Source organism: Triticum dicoccoides, chromosome 3A (genome assembly GCF_002162155.2).
Source record: "Triticum dicoccoides isolate Atlit2015 ecotype Zavitan chromosome 3A, WEW_v2.0, whole genome shotgun sequence".
NCBI classification, from domain to species: Eukaryota; Viridiplantae; Streptophyta; class Magnoliopsida; order Poales; family Poaceae; genus Triticum; species Triticum dicoccoides.
Genome location: NC_041384.1, coordinates 446,946,798 through 446,963,370, shown reverse-complemented (window position 1 = coordinate 446,963,370; position 16,573 = coordinate 446,946,798).

The following is a 16,573-nucleotide window of genomic DNA, read 5'->3' as shown; positions in this document are numbered from 1 at the left end:
GCCTGCGTCCCACTTCTCCATCGGCAGGATAGCCACCGAGGTCCCGTATTTTGCCGACGCCCTGTGGGCGGGTCTGGTTCCTCCCTTTTCTGATTTCTTCAATGCCGTGCTCTCCCATTATCAGATCCACATGATGCATCTGGGTCCTGAATCCATCGCTCTCCTTTCGGTCTTCGCCTTTGTTTGCGAGGCTATGATGGGCATCCTTCCTTCGGTTGCCTTGCTGCGCCACTTCTTCTCGCTGCGCCTTGTTGACCCTACCCAACGCTGGGCGTGTGTGAGCTTCGTTGCCGCGCCTGAGACGGCGGCCTCTGGGATTGACTTCAAGCTCCCTCCGCCCGCGGCTGGGTTCCGCGAGCGGTGGCTGTATGTGGATGCTGGGGTGCCTAGCCCCCTGCTGTCGGAGCCAACTTCGCCTGCTGTCCCCAATTCGGGCTGGGGCCAGGAGACGCTTGAGAGCCCCCGACTCGTCTTCGTCCGGCACCGCTTCACGTTCTTGAGGTCGCTTGGCGCGACAGCGCCCAAGGTGGTGAAGGAGTTCCTACTACGCCGCGTTGCTCCTCTCCAGCGCCACTCCCGCCGGATGTGGGCCTTCAGCGGGCGCGATGATCGTATGAGGCTCCAGGAAGAGGACCTGACGCCTGAAGTGCTGAGGGTGGCGCTCTTGACCCTGACGGGGGACCCCAACCCTGGCAGTATCCAGCAGGGAGGGGCCTTGTTGTACCTCTGCCAGAGCGAGGGCGATTTGGTGAGGCAGATGCCTATCTTCGATGAGTGAGGGCCGTGCCCCGCCGACCTTCAGGGGCCTCGCAAGAACCCAGTGGTGGTGGCCGCCCTTCCAGTCGGCCAAGGCGGCTCTTCCTCAAGTGGCGGAGCAGGGAGGCACGAGGCACCGGAGGCCGAGGGGGCTCCCGGCGGGGTGACAGCGCCGGGCGAGGCTCATGAGGAAGCAGTTATCGGGGCCCGTGCCGCCGAGGCCGAGGGTGACAAGCAGCTGCCTTCTGCGCCTACGACCAAGGCCACAGAGGCTCCGGCGGCTTCTCTTGGTGAGGCGATCGGCAACGCACGTCAGGCAGGCTCCCCTGACGTAGATCGTCTTGACGCTCCATCTCCATCGCAGGTTGATCCCTGCGCCCGTCTCTTAGGCCGCTTCCGCGTGGACTTTTAGGCCCTCCGGAAGAGAAGGGAGGCCCTAGGCGACGATTACCCTTGTCGCCTGCTGAAGCGTAGAAAGTACTTCGCCACTGATGAGTAAGCCTTCTCCTTTCCCAGCTCCCGATCCTTCTGTTGCTCTTACTGACTCTTGCTCTGCAGGCCCCTTCCAGCCGAGCTTGCGGGGACGGCTGAGGAGCCGCCCCTCTTGGCTTCGCCCCCTCCACCGTCCTCAAGCGCTCTAAGCAGTGGAGCCCTTATGGTGAGGGCGACTGACGAGGCGAACCGTCCCGAGGCGTATCGTGGCCCTGCGCACCTCGCGATCCTTCGCGGGCCTTCTCGTGGCATAGCCGGCCTGCCGTGGGCTTCTCGCCTGGTTGTGGACTGCGATTGGCTGAGGTGCTTCCTGCGCTCTTCACCTGGGGACGGGCCGGCCCCCGGCCGGGCTTTTGACGCGGCATGCCCGGCCATCACGAGGGTGCCAGCCCCCAGCCCCCAGCCCGGAGAGGGAGTGCTGGCTCGCGGCCCCCGACGCTTGCTTGGGGCAGATGATGGTGTGGAGGACGTGCTCGAGCGTGCTCGGGAGCGTCGCGCTCTCCGCCAAGGATTCCTTCGAAGGGCGGCTGACGCGGTAAGCCTGCTTAGAGAGGAGCTTGCCGATGAAGACGCGCTCCTTGAGGCCGAGGGCCTGCGCCTGGCTGTAGAGAGGCGCGAGCTGGAGGGCGCCATCGCCCTTGCGCACCGTCAGCGTGATCTTGACGACGCAGAGGCCAAGGCGTCGCTGGTGGCCTCTCGGGAGGCTGGATCTTGGGCCGTTGAGGAGGCTCGGGAAGCTGACCGGCGGCGAACGGCGGTGGAGGAGCAGGCTCGGGAGCTCCTGGCCTGGTGCTACTCACTGGGGGAGCAGGTGGAGCTGCGCGAGGCAGCTCTCGCGTCGATGAAGGTGGCCTCCGGCGACTCAGCAGAGCTCCAGAAGCGTGAGGAGGCGCTGACGCTGGAAGCGGCCGAACGCACCCGTGAGTACGAGCGTCTGGAGACGAGGGAGCGCTTGGTGACGCAGGCGGAGGATGATGTTGCCGCACGGGAAGCCCGCGTCCTAGAGTAGGTCGGACGTCGAGTGGCGATGGCGCATTTGAACCTCGAGCACGAGTTCGACGAGAAGCTGGGGTTGATCTGGGCCAAAGCTGAAGGCAGGACTGCTGCCTTGAGGGCCAAGCTGGAGGAGGCGACGCGGCGGGCCGATGCTTTCCGGGCCGCTCTTGAGGTGGCGCAAGGTGAGTTAACCGCTTCCCAGGCCGAGGTGCTCCTTCTCCGCCAGCGGGTGGAGGAGGCTGATGTCGTCGCGGGCCAGAACGTGGACGAGATCCGTCAGTGGCGGATCCTGGAGCATGAGCACGGCCCCATGCTTGCCACGCTCCGGGAGAGAGCCAATGTAGCCTTGGGCAACATCTGCGAGACGGCTGTTGGCGAGCCGCACGCAGTCAACTATGCTGGCAATCTTCAGTTCTTCACTGACGTGGTGACGCAGCTGGAGGCGCGGTCGGTCAGGGCTGACAGGTTGGTGGAGGAGAGGAGCCGCGGCCTGCTTGGGCGCGCCTTTTCTCGCGTCTTCAGCCACCTTCAGAACATGGATCCCCACTTTGATTTTGACGCTGCCATCACCCCAGTCCCCCAGGCCGTCCGAGGCGACCTGGCGCACTGGGTGGAGGACAATGTGGATGCTCTCGTCAGGGCCTTCGCTTCAGACAACGACGACGCGATCGTGGCGGCAGACGAGGGCGGCGCGGTGAACGGCCGTGACGCCGCTAGAGACGACGCGGACAGCGATGGCGAGTTCAGCGACGCCAGCAACGGCTTGGGTGGTGCTCTTGAGAACGCATTGGGGGATTCATCCGACTGATTGCGTATGGCTCATACTTCCTTACCCTGCATGAATAGAACTCAGGTTTTGGCCTGATTGCAGTGAGGGCATTTTGGAGGGGGAGCCCCTTATGTAAAACTTGTGTTCATCGTATTAGTAGACGCTACATTGCCCATGCGCCCGCGCCAAGTGGTTGGGCCAAGCGACGCGCTGGTCGGCTAGTTTACCTTTGTCCCGTGCTGGCCCTGAGGCAGCCCGCGGGGGGTTGTAGTGTTTAGAGTGTTCCCTGATTGGGTTCGTAGGATCTGCAGTAAAACATCCTCCTGAGAGGTCACGTCGGCGGCAGTCTGGGCTGCGCGCGAGCTTGGCCTGACCCGGCTCGCGAGGGGCTCGCGAGGGGAGGAAGCTGAGGCGATGCGGTAACCAAAACGCGAGAAATTGCTCGAATGAGACTAAGCTCCCCTTCCCCGAACACACGCAAATCTCAATTTCAAATCCAACTTGAATCCAGCGGAGGAAAACGGCAACCAAAGGGAAAAGCGACGAAAGCAAAAAGCCGCGTCCGGCACCTAGTCTAGTCTTGGACGTCTTCTCACCAGCGCGGAGCTAAGTGCTGTCACTAGGCGTGGGAGGGAGCCCCAGGGCCTGAGGCCGGCACCCCTGAGACTCCGGGGTGTGTACAGCCCCACTCATTATTACGTGAGAGTGTCACGGGGCGGCGAGCTTCACAGGCACTGGGCCTTCTTCACAGGTACTGGCCTTGCTTCATATCGCCAGATGAGGCCCCCGCCTTGCGCCACACTCTAGTGCCATCAACGACGACCGGAAACCAGGACAACGCCGATGGGGTAGAGCGGTTGCCAGCGGTTCCCCCGACGACCACAGGTCCTCCGCCGGGGGCAGGCCCTGAGGCACCTCCCCATCGGAGGGCCTACCTCCTGAGAGCACCTTGCTCCGAACGCCGCGGTGGTGATGTCGGATCCCGGCCCCTCTCCTGCAGCCCCCGCGCCCTCCTCCCGAGGGGTAGGAGACTGTGGGAGCGGGGCAGCTGCTCGCTATGGCGACCTACACCTCCTACGATCCATGGTTAGCGTATGCGTGCTCCTGAAAAATTGGCGGTACCTGATAATCGTTGGCGCCATTATGGTTAGTGGGACCGTCACGGGGCTCTCGGAAAGGTTCAGCTTCTGGCGCCTCGTCCCCCCAGCTTGGGCTGAGGAGCGAGCCTTGTTCGCTCTTGTGTGGGTGTCCTCGGTCCATCATGAGGGGAACGTATTCCTCCGGCGCCGTCATCCCGAATGCCACGCCGTAATGCTCCGCATGCCATGCGGTCCTACCTGACGCGCCCACTGCGGGGTGGCAGTGCGGCTGTCCACTGGGGTCGCGGGTCGTGTCGAGTCCTTCTGCTTCGCGGACCGGGAGCGGGGGCAGCGCCGCCGCCGGTCCGGCGCTGACAGCTTCGCTGGCATTGGAGTAGCCTTGGAGCCCGCGGGCGTGCACAGAGCCCCCGCACGGGCTGCCCTGGGCCTGACATGGGAGCTGGGTGGAGAAGGGGTGAGCCCCCGAGGCGGCGATGCCCAGGAGCTCTGCCACTCGCTCCAGCAGCATGTCGTGGCCGCCCTCCAGCAGCCTGCACTGCAGCAGCTCTCGGGCCACTGTGAGCGCGGCCCTCGAGTTCGCCTGCTCCCTGCGGGTGTACGATGTCGTGGTCGCAGCGTGATTGGAGGCCCTTGCTGCCGACCGCGCCTACCGCGATGTGAGAGCTGTCGGAGCCTGTCTGCATCGCCCGCGGCCCGCAGCGGCGTGCGGACCGCGAGCTGCCTGGGGCACGGGGTCGCCCGAGGCAAGCAGCTCTGCACGGGCGGGCCACGCCACCCACGGATCTGGGTTGGCCGCCTGGTCGCCGGACATGGTGATGGCGATGTGACGGGGCGCGAAGCTGTAGAAGGTAGATTCCGGTGCACCCCTACCTGGCGCGCCAAATGTCGGATTTCGGGTTCCGGCAGACCCTTGAGGTTCGAACACTGGGGTGCGCGCGGAGATTTCGCCTCCTACCTTCCTGCACCCCTCCGCCTTGCTAGGATCTGAACTAAGGAAAGAACAACGCAAGAGGCACAGGGTTTATACTGGTTCGGGCCACCGTTGTGGTGTAATACCATACTCCAGTGTGTGGTGTGGTGGATTGCCTCTTGGGCTGATGATGATGAGCAATACAAGGAAGAACAGCCTCGCGAGGGTCTGCTCTTGGCTGTGGCGATGAACTGCTGGGAGGAGCTTAGTCACCCTACTCTCTCTCTCTACCTGATCTTCTCTATCTTTCCAACTCTCCGGCCAGCCCTCTTTTCCCAGCCTCCCTTTGCTTTGTGGGTGGCTGGTCCTATTTATAGAGGCCCTGGTCCTCTTCCCAAATATCGAGCGGGAAGGGAGCCAACAATGGTGGGCTAATTTGAAGGGGGACAGCTAGTATCAACTATCCTGACAAAAGTAGTCTTCGCCTGCACAAAGCTCTGGTGATGATGCCGTCTTGGGCTCCACAGTGACTTTCGTCTCGTAGTCCTCCTGGTCTTGGTCTTGTTGCACCGAAATGACAACCTTTGCCTGATGCCTCGGTACTCCGCGGCTGCGCTTGCCCCCTTTGCACCAAAGAGGAAGGGAGGACGCTGCGCGGGCTGGCACCCGCCTGGCGCCCCCGGTCGTCGTGGCTTGCGTCATGGGCACCTCGTGAGGTACCCCGCCTTGATCTCTCCGCCTCCTCGTGAGCCAGCCTGACGAGGCCGCGCCTGAGGAAGCTCCGCGTCGTCCGCCCCGTGAGGCTTGGCCCCTCGCGAGGGTCTTGGGTTTGTGTTGGTGAAGATGGGCCGCGCTGGGCCCCCCTTTGAGCCACGCCGCGGGCCGCAGGCAGGCAAGTCTGGGGACCCCCGTTCCCAGAATGCCGACAGGCACACCAAGGAAGGCATCTGAAGAATGGCCTTTCGAATGGTTCTATATTGAGGACGTCGCGCTTCTCGATCCAGTTTGAAAGGGTCTTCTTGAATTTGCGAGCGTTCCGCTGAAGAAACGCCACCGTTGGTGTCCCTAGAGTCTTGAAGAGGATGACAGCGCGGAAGTTTGCCAACTTATGAGCAAGATAAAGACGCTCGCTCAGCCCGGACTCACAATAATCAAGGTAATGGCGACCTCCATAGTGCGAGGGGTTCAGCCGCTACAATACAGAGGGCTGCCCATGTGGCACTACAATGGAGAGGATGACGCCTCCCGCTATGGCCGGAAGGTTCCAGATACCCCCGCCGCTCTGGCCAAAATATTGGCTGAGCTGTTTAAAGGGGAGGAAGAGGAGTTTCTTTGCGTTAAGCGCAGAGATGGGTATTCTATGTATGATCCTCCTAGTTGGGTAAGCCTCGACCCCTCTACTCCACTCATTCCACTTCCGGATTAATTTTGATAATTTTCAAGTCTGTTTGTTATGATAGCACTGGCGGAAGGTCACCGAAGGGCTTCATAGTCCTGCCCCATAGCCGGAGATCCACAACCGGGAGCTAGATCCTGGGTTTGAAGAGGATCCGGATATATTCGTGGTGCTTGCGGGGGGAGTGTTTTACCAGACAAGCTATGACGGCACAGAAGTGGCCATCACCGCCGACTACCTTGGCCTCCTTCCTGCTTCACATGTAAATAATTAAGAAACACCTTCTCTAAAAGAGTGCTCTTATTCTGCCTCACCCACCACACTGTATCGTGCTTCACAGGGGAGACATTCGGCGATTTCAAAGAGATCGGCTCCCGCGCCGGGCAAGCCTTCCAAGAGGAAAGCAAACGAAGACATGGCCGTGCCTTCATTGAAGAGGTATGAATTCGCCAACCCGCACCTAAGTAGTCACGTCCAACCGTGACCTTCCCGTTTTCCATGCGTCAGGAGGAAGGTTCGCCGGACTATATCCGGAGGTTTGAGTGGCTATACTTCCCACAGCCAGGATTCAAATCCCGCCGTGTAGACGGGGGCTGATGCAAGGGCGACGCCGGACTGTCCTCCAGCCAAGGACTCGGATGATGTATCCGTCACCAACTCGAAAGTGGAGAGTGCCATGAATCATCGACACCACCGGACCATTTTAAAAGACCCTGACTTTTCAGAAGAGTCGTTTAGTGCCTTCAGCTCAGCTGATGCATACATCCGGGCTGCTCGAGATGGGATTAACAGGGCCACAAAGCAACATTTGAAAGATGTGCATGTAAATTTGCTTTGTCTGACTATGATAACCATATGCCAGTAGCCCCCGAGACTTAAAGGAGTTGAAACAGCTGATTTAAGGATCAATGTACAACCAGGTGCTTACGGAGAGGAATACCCAGCTAGCTCAGGAACTAGAAAAGTGTCAGCGCCAGCTGCTTGCTGCTAATGCCGAACTGGAGAAATACAAGGCATCTCCCGGTAATATTTTCCTCTATCAAAAATTCATAATGATACACCGATAGTGTGAATCTGGGTTCTAATCTTTGTGTTGGGTTGTTAGACCAAGTACGAGAGCAGCTGGACGCCGCTCGAAGCGAAGAACACGGAGCCAAAAAGCTACTAGCAGCGGGCGAGCGTGTATTGACAAAAGTCATTGAAGAGAAAAAGAAACTCCAGGATTCGAACACCAAGCTGGGAGAAGAACTGAAAGATGTGCGAGCGCAGCTAGCCAACTCTGTGAAGGAGAACAAGAAGCTCTGAGGCGGCATATTCAGTACATGGCCACTTTTATCTTATAGCAGTTTGGAGACAACGGTAGCTGATATAGCTATAATTGCATGTATATTAACGAACCGCCCCGAAGAGGAAGTGTCTGGATCATCGAGTGATCTTCTGCAAGGGCTGTCGCAGTTGCACGAGCAAGCTCGGCAGGCTATGCGGAGTGTAGCCAAGGCTTTATGGCCATCCGAATCCCCTCCAGGAAGCATGGAGAAGCTGGTAGAGCTGTTCAAGGGAGCGCGGCGGCGTTTCCGGCTGTGGAAGATATCTACCTGCCGAGAGGGTGCACGAGAGGCCTTGGCCATGGTGAAGACGTGGTATACCAAGCTGGATCCTAATCACATGGCTCGTGTCGGGCCGGTAGGGCCGAATGGGGAAGAAATTCCCGTTAGTATAGTATATGACCAAGTAGAGGTGGCCGCCAAATACTCCCAACAGGATTGTAAGTTCGACTGCCTGTTGGAAGGTGTAGAGGAAGAGGTGTTCGAGTCCAAGTGACTGTGTACTTTCCTCATCTAGCTGAATTGTATATCATTTGTCATGGCAGAACTTTTCGCTTCAACCTCCGGACACGAAGGTGCGGAGTGTTTCCGAATACCGTCGCGGCCGAATAGGCCGGGGTATGCCTGGAAAACTAGGCATAGGGGTCATAGTTGCTTGAGCAGACAAGTTGTATCCGGCTAGCTATGTTATATTACATTGATATCATAAGAAACACTTCCAGAGAGAATAGTTCCGTTAAGCGTCCCTTTCCCTGGGTGTGCATGCATTTAATGTACATGTCCGAATTGTGATGCAAGCACCACAGTTTGTATAACTTCTGGGGGTGCACATTGGAGTGAGTTTAGAAAACATCTTTAATTCACCGACCGAATATTCCCTTAAGAATGCTAGCTTTAGGCTTCACCCAGTCTAAGGTACACATCCGGATGACCCGGCAGTAACAATCGCAGAGGTGCTCCCTTTATGCCCTAGCCGAACTAACGGGAACGTAGGGCATAAGCACAGGAGCCAGGCAACCCAACTTGGCCAAAACTTAAGTCATATCGATGCATATAGTGGCAAAGAAAAGGTACATATGGAAAAAACTCATATGTGAGGAGCTTAATGCTCAAGGAATGATAAGAACTTTTGTCCGAGAAGCCCCCATGTACAAGTGACATACATATTTAGAGATGTATGTGTCGATGGTGTGCGGTCTAGCCGTACCAAAGCGTTAAAGCAAGAAAGAAGAAAATAATCGAAAAATAGAAAAAATAATAATGGAAACTACAGGGGAGGAGGAGACGAACAAGGGGTTTGGCGCTAGGCATAGAATCTCCGGAGTCTGACCGCGTTCCAGGGGTTTGGCTCGAGGCGATTGTCTGATGCATCGCGAAGACGGTATGCTCGTCCGGTGAGAACTTCGTCAATTATGAAGGGACCCTCCCATTTGGGCTTGAGTTTGTCCTTTTTCTTCTCCGGCAAGCGTAGAACGAGTTCGCCAATGTTGTAAGTCTTGGTCCGTACTTCCCTGCTTTGATATCTTCGAGCCTGCTATTGGTAAAATGCTGAACTGGCTTTTGCAACATCTCGTTCCTCCTCCAGGGCATCTAGGCCATCCTGCCGATCAAGTTCGGCTTCTCTCTCTTCGTACATACGCACTCGAGGTGAGTCGTGAATAATATCGCAGGGCAATACAGCCTCTGCGCCATACACCATGAAGAAAGGTGTGTATCCGGTAGTGCGGTTGGGCGTGGTCTGCAGCCCCCAGAGTACGGAGTCGAGCTCCTCAACCCAGTGCTTGTTTGATTCTTTCAAAGACCGCACTAGTCTGGGCTTGATGCCGCTCATAATAAGACCATTGGCTCGTTCGACTTGACCGTTGGTTTGTGGGTGGTAGACGGAGGCGTAATCGAGTTTAATACCCAAATTAGTACACCAGGTTTTTACCTCGTCGGCTGTGAAATTGGAGCCATTGTCAGTGATGATGCTGTGTGGGACACCATAACAGTGTACAACACCGGATATGAAGTCTATCACCGGGCCGGACTCAACCGTTTTGACCAGCTTAGCCCCTATCCACATAGTGAATTTGTCCACCATAACCAGCAGATATTTTTTCTTATGGCTTCCCCCTTTAAGGGGTCCTACCATATCGAGTCCCCAGACCGCAAAAGGCCAAGTGATGGGGATTGTTTATAAGGCGGTGGGGGGCATATGGCTTTGATTGGCAAAGAGTTGGCATCCGACGCAATGTTGGACAAGGTCCTGTGCATCTGCTCAGGTCGTCGGCCAATAAAACCCTGTACGGAAGGCCTTGCTAACAAGGGCCCGAGCTGCGGCGTGGTGACCGCCGAGTCCGGCATGAATTTCAGCCAAGAGCTGCCGCCCCTCTTCCTCGGATATACATCATTGAAGGACTCCAGTGGCACTTTTCTTGTAGAGCTCTCCATCATGAACCTTGTAGGCCTTTGAACGTCGGAAAATGCAGCGGGCCGCATTATGGTCCTCAGGAAGCTCTTTCCTGTTGAGGTAGGCCAGGAAGGGTTCGGTCCATGGGGCAATGACTGCCATGATGAGATGTGCCGACGGTGTTATTTCGGTGGCTGAGCCCCCGACGACATCGGTGTTTCCGGGATCTTGGATTATGTTTGGTTCCAGACTAGTATTGCGGTTTTCCCCCTGCCACATCACGGATGGCTTAAAGAGCCTTTCCAGGAAAATATTAGGTGGGACAGGGTCGCGCTTAGCGCCGATACGAGCAAGAACATCCGCCGCTTGATTACTTTCTTGAGCCACATGATGGAACTCGAGCCCCTCGAACCGGGCACATTTTTATGACTGCGTTACGATATGCTGCCATCTTCGGATCTTTAGCGTTGAAATCTCCATTTATTTGAGATATTGCAAGGTTGGAGTCCCCGTGTACTTCTAGGCGTTGTATGCCCATGGAGACAGCCATTCGGAGACCATGTAATAAGGCCTCATATTCGGCTGCGTTATTAGAGTCTGTGTATAGTATTTGGAGAACATACTAGACGATGTTTCCAGTAGGGGACGTTAAAACGACGCCCGCTCGTAACCCTGCCAGCATTTTGGAGCTGTCGAAGTACATGACCCAATTGGAGTATGTGACGTACTCTTTAGGGAGTTCGTCCTCTGTCCATTCAGTGACGAAGTCGGCTAGTACTTTGGATTTGATAGCTCGACGCGGTTTATATGTAATGTCAAATGGGAGGAGTTCAATGGCCCATTTGGCAATCCGGCCCGTAGCATGGCGGTTGTTTATAATGTCATTGAGTGGTACTTCAGAGGCCACCGTGATCGAACGCTCCTGGAAGTAGTGACGGAGCTTTCAGGATTCCATGAAGACCGCATATGCTATTTTTTGATAATGAGGGTACCAGGATTTGCATGGTGTAAGGACAGTAGATACGTAGTATACTGGCTTCTGAAGCGGGAATTTATGTCCGTTATGTTCTCGTTCAACGAAGAGTACGACGCTCACCACCTGCTGTGTTGCCGATATGTATAATAATATCGGTTCACTGGTGTTTGGTGCGGCCAGGATTGGATTGCTCGCAAGAAGGGTTTTTATTTCCTCCAGTCCGGCTGTTGCCGCGTCCGTCCACTCGAAGTGGTCGGTTCGCCGTAAAAGGTGATAGAGTGGTAGTGCCTTTTCTCTCAATCTGGAGATAAAGCGGCTTAGAGCTGCTATGCAACCCGCAAGCTTTTGTACTTGTTTAAGGTCTATTGGCTTAGCCAATTGTGACAAAGCTCGGATTTTGGCTGGGTTTGCTTGATTCCTCTATTGGAAACGATGAAGCCTAGCAGTTTTCCAGCAGGGACGCCGAAGACACACTTTTCCGGGTTGAGCTTAATGTCATACGCCCGGAGGTTGTCGAATATAAGACGTAAGTCGTCTATTAATGATTTGATGTGCCTGGTTTTGATGACGACGTCATCGACGTAAGCTTCTACTGTTTTGCCGATCGGTTTCTCCAGGCAAGTTTGAATCATGCGTTGGTATGTGGCGCCGGTGTTCTTGAGCCCGAAGGGCATGGTGTTGAAGTAGAATGGCCCATATGGGGTGATAAATGCTATTGCGGCTTGATCGGACTCCTTCATTTTGATTTGATGGTATCCGGAACATGGATCGAGGAAACACAGTGAGTCGTGTCCTGCGGTGGCGTCGATGATTTGATCAATGCGGGGAGGGGGAAGGGATCCTTAGGGAAAGCCTTGTTGAGGTCTTTGAAATCGACGCACAGGCGTCAGGATTTGTCCTTCTTTGGTACCATCACCAGGTTTGCTAGCCAGTCTGGATGTTTGATTTCTCTAATGAATCCAGCCTCGATGAGTTTGGCCAGCTCCACCCCCATGGCTTGTTGCTTGGATTCGGAAAAGCACCGCAATGTTTGCTTAACCGGTTTGAATCCCTTTAATATATTGAGGCTATGTTCGGACAGCTCATGTGGGATCCCTGGCATATCTGAAGGGTGCGAGGCGAATATGTCCCAGTTTTCGCGCAGGAATTCTCGCAGTGCGGTGTCAACTGTTGGGTTCAGTTGAACTCCGATAGATGCTGTCTTCTTGGGGTCTGTTGGGTGGACCTGGAATTTGACTATTTCTTCTGCTGGTTTAAAGGATGTGGATTTAGGGCGTTTGTCGAGGATCACGTCGTCCTTGTCCACCATGGAGTGTAGTGCGGTTGATTCGTCGGCCGCGAGGGCTTCAGATAGCTCTTCTAGGGCCAGGGATGCGGTTTTGTTTTCAGCGCGGAGTGCTATGTCCGGATCACTGACGAGAGTGATTATACCGTTTGGTCCGGGCATTTTGAGCTTCATATACCTGTAATGGGGTATGGCCTAAAAGCGTGTAAAAGCATCCTGCCCCAACAGGGCGTGATATCCGCTCCTTAAAGGGGCCACTTGGAAATTCATTTCTTCGGACCGATAGTTCTCCGGCGTGCCGAATACTACGTCGAGTATGATTTTGCCCGTGCAGCGCGCCTCCCAACTGGGAATAATTCGTCGGAAGGTTGTGTTACTTTGCATGATGCGGCTCCTATCTATTTCCATTTTGTGGAGTGTGTCCTCATAAATGAGGTTTAGTCCGCTGCCGCCGTTCATGAGGACCTTGGTAAGTCAGAACCCGTCCACGTTGGACTGAGGACTAACGCGGCTGGCGCTCGTACTGTTCTGTACTTTGGTTCGTCACTGGCATTAAATGTTATAGCCGTGTCGTTCCAGGGGTTCATCGCAGCAATTTGACAGACTTTGGCGAGCTCGTGAAGCGCCCTTTTGCACTTGTTGTTTGAAGCGAATGTCTCAAAGACCGTCAATACTCCTGAGTTATCGTCCCCTGGGGGATGCCGTTGTGGGTCGTCCTTGATAAGGATGTCCTCGCTGCTCTTGGCTACCTGTCGTAGTATCCAACATGCTCTAAGGCTATGGGTTGCCATAGTATCTGGTGTTGTATGTATTTTGCATGGGCCATCAAGCCACCCCAACAGAACGGTGCCGTGTCGTGTAGCGGTTTTGTGTTTCTTGACTGTTGGACTGGGCGTGCCGTGAGGGTGCGCCCTCGCCTATAGGGGGGGAGTTGAGTTGGGACTGACGGTTCCCAGCGAGCTTCCTGAGTTTTCCAGGTGCTCTCCATCATGCTGTACTTTTGTATGATGGTTGCTAAGTCAGCGAATTTCAGTATGCGGCCACGATTGATGGTGTTGAGGATTCCTTCGTCCGCGCAATTGTTGCGGAACGCTGATATTGCGTCCTTGTCATGGCAATCTTTTACCTTGTCCTTGATAAGGAGGAATCTGGCCCAAAAGTGGTGGTCCGTTTCCTAAGACTGTTGTTTTATGCTCATGAGAGCGTGTATGTCCGGGTGGGTGGGTGGAATTAAGTCCGAACCCCGACCTGACCGATTATCCGGAGTCCGACGACCTTCCGGGCTTACCAGTCCGGGTTCCGGAATATCTTCTGATTGTTTAGGACTGCCATCCAATGCTATGTTCGGAGGGCTAGTCGCATCCTTTCGCGGGTGAGTATCCAGCTCTTCCTGATTGGCGATCCGAACATAGTCCATCTTTGGTATAGAAGAAGACTCGCCATCCTGCCCCACGACTACCGCAATCTGGTGAGTGACCGGTAGGGTCTCGATTTCTCCTTGATCGGTTTTAGGCCCGATCTGATTGTAGTCTGTGGCTATTCCCAAAGCGGCGATGCGATCTAGGAGTTCGTTCAAAGACGAAAACTCCATCGGATCCATCTACTTGGAGTGCTCGGAGTTGATGCGAAGGGGGTTTTCGATGGCCTGAGAGGTCATCGCCGGCTCAACGGTCGAACGGGCGATCATAGTAAAGCAGCCCAACCGGAGGGTTCGGCCCGGGGCCAGAGCTCCCCCGGAGGTGATGTTGTCTTTAAGGACAAGGCGAGCCATCGAGCCTTTCATTGATGGCACAGTGGAACTCTCAATGAAAGCACCAATGTCGATGTCGAAACCGGCGGATCTCGGGTAGGGGGTCCCGAACTGTGCGTCTAGGGTCGATGGTAACAGGAGACAGGGGACACGATGTTTACCTAGGTTCGGGCCCTCTCTATGGAGGTAATACCCTATGTCCTGCTTGATTGATCTTGATGAATATGAGTGTTTACAAGAGTTGATCTACCACGATATCGTAATGTCTAAACCCTAAAAGCCTAGCCTGTATGACTATGGTAATGAGTATATCCTTTCCGGACTAACCCCTCCGGTTTATATAGACACCGAGGGGATCTAGGGTTTACATAGTCGGTTACATAAGAAGGAATCTTCATAGTCAGTCACCAAGCTTGCCTTCCACGCCAAGGAGAGTCCAATCCGGACACAGGTACAGTCTTCGGCCTTCATGTCTTCACAGCTCATCAGTCCGGCCCATGGATAATAGGCGGACACCCGAGGACCCCTTAGTCCAGGACTCCCTCATCCATGACGGCCCTTACCGCACTTATGACCCGCTTTTGCGCGGGAGAAGATAGTTGGCTAGCTCGTAGAAGCAATATCACCAGTGAACCTGGCACCAACGCAACAAACACAAGCGTCAGAACAATAACGAAGATATCGAAGACACGACGGTCAACGCCGGATTCAGTGGCTCTAAACCCGGTCAGCGGAAGAAGCCATTCAAAGGAAACAAGGATGGTCCATCTAGTCTTGATAGAATACTCGATCAGCCTTGACAGATTCATGGCACCCCTGACAAGCCTGCCAATCATACCAACAGAAACTGTTGGGTCTTTAAACAGGCTGGCAAGCTAAACACCGAACATAAGGGGAAGGGGCCGCTCAACAAGGACGATGATGAAGAGCCTCGCCCACTGAACACAGGGGGACAAAAGAAATTTCTCCCTGAGGTAAAAACAGTGAATATGATATATGCTACACATATCCCCAAGAGGGAGCGCAAGCGCTCACTTAGGGATGTCTATGCCACAGAGTCAGTCGCCCCAAGATTCAACCCATGGTCAACTTGTCCGATCACTTTCGATCGCAGAGACCATCCGACCAGTATCCGTCATGGAGGTTTGGCAGCATTGGTCCTTGACCCAATTATCGACGGGTTCCATCTCACGCGCGTCCTCATGGACGGCGGTAGCAGCCTTAATCTGCTTCATCAGGACATCGTTCGCAAGATGGGTATCGATTCATGAAGAATCAAGCCCACGAAAACTACCTTTAAAGGAGTAATACCCGGCATAGAGGCCTGCTGCACAGGGTCCATAACGATGGAAGTGGTCTTCGGCTCGCCAGATAACTTCTGAAGCGAAGACTTGATCTTTGACATCGTCCCCTTTCGCACTGGCTATCATGCACTGCTCGGACGAACCGCCTTTGCCCATTTCAATGCAGTCCCGCACTACGCTTATCTAAAGCTCAAGATGCCTGGACCACGCAGCGTTATAATAGTCAATGGAAATACGGCCCTACCTCCATACTGAGGAGCATACGGCCGCCCTCGCGACCGAAGTATAGGGTGGCCTCATTAAGTTGAATATTACATTGGCAGTCTAGCCCCCGGACACTGTCAAACGAGTCCGGTCTACCCGCAGAATCACAGTCCGGCTCATGCAGAGCTAGATTGGCAATTCAACCTCCGTCAAAACCCCAACTTGATAGCGGCATATGTACCATGCGTACATAATTACGCACTAAAAATACCATGGGCAAGGACGGAGGCCTACTAAAAATAAGGTCCACAATACGGTTCAACCCCATCCGGACCCTCATATTCTTCCTTTTTTTCTTATTATTTTTATTTTTCAGGTTCTTTACAACCCACATCACTTTTCGATGGTACCAAGGGCCCTTTTTCTAGGCCCCTTATGTATACTCGATTGTTGATCCCCTCAAAGGATCATACACCAAGGTGAAAAGCAGCACAAACGTGGGGCAGAGTGTCCAAAGGGTCTTCAAGATCATATTCCCCTTTTTAGGACCTGCATACAGCTTTCCCTTATGCTCGGCATGTAAAATAGCCTCGACGCTTATCGCACCCTCTGTAAAAATACGTTTTGACGTATCAATCAAATTATAATGGAAATAGTTTTACCCTACCTCATTCGGTATTGGTCCACTACGTCATGTGTATCCCGTCTTAACGACTGATTGACATATACACATTGGCATTAATCGTCAGGGGCTTTATTCGGCCCCAAATGTTCAAAAGCAAAAAGTCCGAACACTTTCATAGTACACTTCGATGTCCGAATATTGCATTGTATGCATCAGCTCTGAATCATGTCTTTGGTCAATAGTTGGGTTGCCCGGCTCCTGTGGTTACCACCTTACGTTCCGCTTGTTCAGCT